Source organism: Argentina silus, assembly GCF_951799395.1.
Source record: "Argentina silus genome assembly, chromosome: 2".
Taxonomy (NCBI): Eukaryota; Metazoa; Chordata; class Actinopteri; order Argentiniformes; family Argentinidae; genus Argentina; species Argentina silus.
The window spans coordinates 31,306,897-31,312,547 of record NC_139656.1 but is presented as its reverse complement, the minus strand read 5'-3'; positions in this window follow the sequence as shown (position 1 = coordinate 31,312,547).

The window sequence follows — 5,651 nt, the reverse complement described above, 5'->3', positions numbered from 1 at the left end:
AGCTACCTCACTGTTTGTTAGCCTGGTTATCTTAATAAACATAGCTGATTAGCTACCCCACTGTTTGTTAGCCTGGTTATCTTAATAAACATAGCTGATTAGCTACTCCTCTGTTCGTTCCTCTGGCTAGCCAACTGTCCTCAGCATGGTAGACGTCTTTTATTTGGTGCCACTTTACTTCAGTTAAGGGCGGTAACATTTCACCCTATCAATAATGTATCCTCAGTGAGACAAAATAGTCAGTATATATTCTTATCATAGCATGATATTGCAAAGAATGGATTATGCAAGAATAATCCCGTCAACCCTGGGATCATTGCGCTGAGTATGCACGTTACATAATGACGTTGTTAAATCATATACATATACACCAACCTTGTTCCAGACAAAAAAATATGTAAAATGAACATCATCAGACAGCGTACATTCAAACTTATCGTGAAACTAATGTGAGCTATGATGATATATCATTGTTTTAGTCATAGTAGTAGTGTGTGTGGTGGCAGTAGTAGTAGTAGTAGTAGTAGTAGTAGTAGTAGTAGTAGTGGTAGAGGTAGTAGTAGTAGTAGTGGTAGTAGTAGTAGTAGTATTAGTAGTATTAGTAGTAGTAGTAGCAGTAGTGGTAGTGTGTGTGGTGGCAGTAGTAGTAGTAGTAGTAGTAGTAGTAGTAGTAGTAGTAGTAGTAGTAGTAGTGGTAGAGGTAGTAGTAGTGGTAGTAGTAGTAGTAGCAATAGTAGTAGTAGTAGTAGTAGTAGTAGTAGTAGTAGTAGTAGCAGTAGTAGTAGTAGTAGTATAGTAGTAGTAGTAGTAGTAGTAGCAGTATTAACAGTAGCAGTATTACAAACATATTCATTGTATATACATTGTCGTAGAAACAATAGTACCAGTCACAGCGGTGCTGACAGCAGCAATGGTACCAGCTGAGTCCACACCGTAGTAAACATTACAGCATGACAATATGATTCACTTAGCCAACGCATTAATGGAGGAGGCCATGTCAGTCTGCTCCAGGATGTCTCTCCTGGAGGGTTAGGGCTTATTCCAGCTCTGTGTTGTGGAGGAGTCCTGCCTGGCATTTAATACTGTACCAGCCACCGCTGCAGTGACACAGGGCCATTACGCCTAATCCACCTCTGTGGCCGAGAGCATTAAGCATCGTCCAATGAGCACGCGGTATTATTCATCTCTTGTCTTTATGAGGCATGTCATCCATTAGAGGGGTCCATTCTCAACAGTCAATAGGACGGGATGGAGGGGCTTCTGATTCAGTTCAGACACAGGTCATTAGGGAGGAGGAGGAGGAGGAGGAGGAGGAGGGTGTTCATGTCTGTGTTGGAGAGAGTCAGGCGTGATGCCCACGCGCGCCCACGCAGACAGACAGACACACACACACACACACACACACACACGCACACACACACAATCACACACAGGCATGCAGGCACATGCACGCACACACTCAAACACACACATGCACGCATGCATGCAGGCACACATGCGCACGCACGCACACATGCACCCACTCATTCACTTGCACACACACACACACACACACACACACACACAGACCAACGTGCATGATGAGTGCTCCAGAGTCTACTGAAGCAGAGCTAAATGTGAGGAACCGAAGGCTGGGCTGGGCTGGGCTGGGCTGGGCTGGGCTGGGCTGGGCTGAGCTGGGCTGGGCTGGGCTGGGCTGGGCTGGGCTGAGCTGAGCTGAGCTGGGCTGGGCTGGGCTGGGCTGGGCTGGGCTGGGCTGGGCTGGGCTGGGCTGGGCTGGGCTGGGCTGGGCTGGGCTGGGCTGAGCTGGGCTGGGCTGGGCTGGGCTGGGCTGGGCTGGGCTGAGCTGGGCTGGGCTGGGCTGGGTTGGGCTGGGCTGGGCTGGGCTGGGCTGGGCTGGGCTGGGCTGGGCTGGGCTGGGCTGGGGTTTTGGAGCATCACTGCTGACAGGAATTCAGTGGCTATTTGAGGACACATTGCTAATTGTTCAGAAACAAAGTATTACATGCTCTAATGACTGACGTTTAGCCTGGCTCATTACAATCAACCTACACCACTCATTACAATCAACCACTCTCACCCTTTCAGGAGGATTGAGGATTTCTCTACAGGTCTCAAATAACTTCACCCACCCACAGTGTTTAGGGGGTCCCAGATGAGATGCTTTGCCCATCTGCTAGACTTTGGCTATTATCGTCATCCAACACTAACGATCATCACAGAAGTCGACTAAAGTCACATAAAGATCTCGGATCAAACTAATATTCAGCACCCATTCTGTCTAATGTACTGTGCTACCAAATCCTCTTCAACTATACGGAATACATTCGGCTTCCCAACGAGCTTTGAGCATTATTGATATGAGTATTATTACACATCGAAATGCTTCTCTATAGGAATGCTGCTGCTACACGCATCACATCACCACAGACGATAAACTGACCTTGATTGTACCTGACTTCATATCTACAGGCCTCATTACAGCCACCCAGGAGAGGAACAGAAACTTCTCACGTCTCGATGACCTTTGTGGAGAGACCTTTTGGCTCTGTTTTTATTGGACCTTCCTCACGCGGCCGCAGAAATAAGAACAGAGTGGTAGCTGATGGGTTTTTTTTCTCCGGTGCAGCAACATGTGCACGTACACACACACACACAAACGCACACACACACACGCACGCACATACACACAAACGCACACACTCACACATGCACGCACGCACGTACACACAAACGCACGCACGCACTCACATACGCACACACACGCATATACACACACACACACACGCACGCACGTACACACACACCTACGCACATACACACAAACACACACACTCACATACGCAGACACACGCACTCACGTACGCAGACACACACATATCCACACACACACACACGCACGCATGTACACACAAAAGCATGCACTCACATACACACACACACACACACATACACACACACACACGCACGCACGCACACACACACACACACACTGAGAGAATGAACACTAAGGAAAAGTGATTTCATCACCACACACAGCGACATATGGTCCAGTGAGGTGTTCTGTTAGAGAGGCAGGAAGGCAGGACTTCTAACGAACGCTGCTCTCTCATTCTCTCTCATTCTAAGGACACACTCCTCCAAACCTGGCATACCACAGTACCTATGAGACAGTACCTATGAGACAGTACCTATGAGACAGTACCTATGAGACAATACCCAAGAGACAGAACCTATGAGACAGTACCTATGAGGCAGTACCTATGAGACAGTACCTATGAGACAGTATCTATGAGACAGCACCTATGAGACAGTACCTATGAGACAGTACCTATGAGACAGTACCCAAGAGACAGTACCTATGAGACAGTATCTATGAGACAGTACCCAAGAGACAGTACCTATGAGACAGTACCTATGAGACAGTATCTATGAGACAGTACCTATGAGACAGTACCTATGAGACAGTACCTATGAGACAGTACCCAGGAGACAGTACCTATGAGACAGTACCTATGAGACAGGACCTATGAGACAGTATCTATGAGACAGTATCTATGAGACAGTATCTATGAGACAGTACCTATGAGACAGTACCTATGAGACAGTACCCAGGAGACAGTACCTATGAGACAGTACCTATGAGACAGTATCTATGAGACAGTACCTATGAGACAGTATCTATGAGACAGTACCCATTTAGCAGACACTTTTGTCCAAAGCACCTTACATTGGAGAGTATATACGGTCAGTATATACGGTCCCAGCAGGAATCGAACCCACAACCTAAGCAGTGTAAGTCTGTACGTGAATACAGTACATTGAATGAGTGATAGTGTACTGTACTGTGTGTGTGGTACTGTGCGTGTGCGTGTGTGTGTGTGTGTGTGCGTGTGTGTGTGTGTGTGTGTGTGTGTGTGTGTGTGTTAGCTCGGCGTGGCGTTGTGATGAACGTGATGTGCCTCCTACAGCCGATGTAGGCATGTGCTTTATTACCCAGTCTCTATGGTAACGGCTTCAGCGGTGTTAGAGAGAAATAAACTTCATGTCAAGCGGAAGTCGGAGAGAGCAGAGCGCATGCAGAGGTGGCAGTGGTGGGAGAGAGAGAGAGAGAGAGAGAGAGAGAGAGAGAGGGAGAGAGAGAGAGAGAGAGAGAGAGAGAGAGAGACTGATGCAGGGTTAAAGACGAGCTGTAGCTCTTTTTTGGTTTAAGAAGAAGGGACATTTCATTTTACTCCTTCTCATAAATCTGTTCTTTCTTTCAACAGGAAGATGTCTGAGGGAGGGAGAGAAAAGGAAGAGGGGGAGATAGAAGATAGAAGATTGAATTGGGGGAGACAGAAGACAGAAGAGGTGGAGGCAGAAGACAGAATTGGGGGAGACAGAAGACAGAATTGGGGGAGACAGAAGACAGAAGAGGTGGAGACAGAAGATAGAAGAGGTGGAGACAGAAGACAGAATTGGGGGAGACAGAAGACAGAAGAGGTGGAGACAGAAGACAGAAGAGGTGGAGGCAGAAGACAGAATTGGGGGAGACAGAAGACAGAATTGGGGGAGACAGAAGACAGAAGAGGTGGAGACAGAAGATAGAAGTTGGGGAGACAGAAGACAGAAGAGGTGGAGGCAGAAGAGGAGGAGGTAGAAGAGGAGGAGGTTGAAGAGGGGGACACAGAAGAGGAGGAGGTAGAAGAGGAGGAGGTTGAAGAGGAGGAGGTAGAAGAGGAGGAGGTTGAAGAGGAGGAGGTTGAAGAGGGGGACACAGAAGAGGAGGAGGTAGAAGAGGAGGAGGTTGAAGAGGAGGAGGTAGAAGAGGAGGAGGTTGAAGAGGAGGAGGTTGAAGAGGAGGAGGTTGAAGAGGAGGAGGTAGAAGAGGAGGAGGTAGAAGAGGGTTCTGAAACCGACAGGGCTGTGTGTGGTCTAGAGACGACCGTCCTGAGATAACTAGACCCATCTCCAGCACACTGGCTATCACTCTTGATAAGTGGGTGGGTCTGAGAGGGGGAGGGGGGCCGGGGGTGGAGGTGGGGGTGGGGGGTGGGGGGGGGGTGTAGGGGGGGGTAGGAGGGAGGTCTGGTGAAGGAGTGTCCGTGTCACAGTGTGAAATGACCAGCTCTGGTGCCAGGACCCCACTAGGCAGCTTTTTGGCAGGGCCACTTAGGTAATTCTTCCCAACTGTGGCTAAAGCTGACACTCACCCCCGAGCCTGTCACATCGCTGGCAATGGTGCTGCCACTGTCTTCTGGAGAAGGGCGGCGCGACCTTCAGGAACAGCAGGTGGCGCCCTCTCTGGTGGGAGGAAGGTAATGAGCCATGAGGTTTTGGCCGGTGGACATCATCTGTGCTGGTGATCGACAACTGGAAAGGTTGAACTTGGCCCTGCATGGCTTTGGCTTGAAACACAACCACCCAGAGAGAGAGAGAGAGAGAGAGAGAGAGAGAGAGAGAGAGAGAGACTGATACAGGGTTGAAGGCGAGCTGTAGCTCTTTTTGGCTTAAGAAGAAGGGACATTTCATTTTACTCCTTCTCATAAATCTGTTCTTTCTTTCAACAGGAAGACGTCTGAAGGGGAGAAATAAAGAAGGGATAGACGACAGAAGGTAGAAGTGGGTGAGATAGAAGATAGAAGAGGTGGTGACAGAATAGGGGGAGA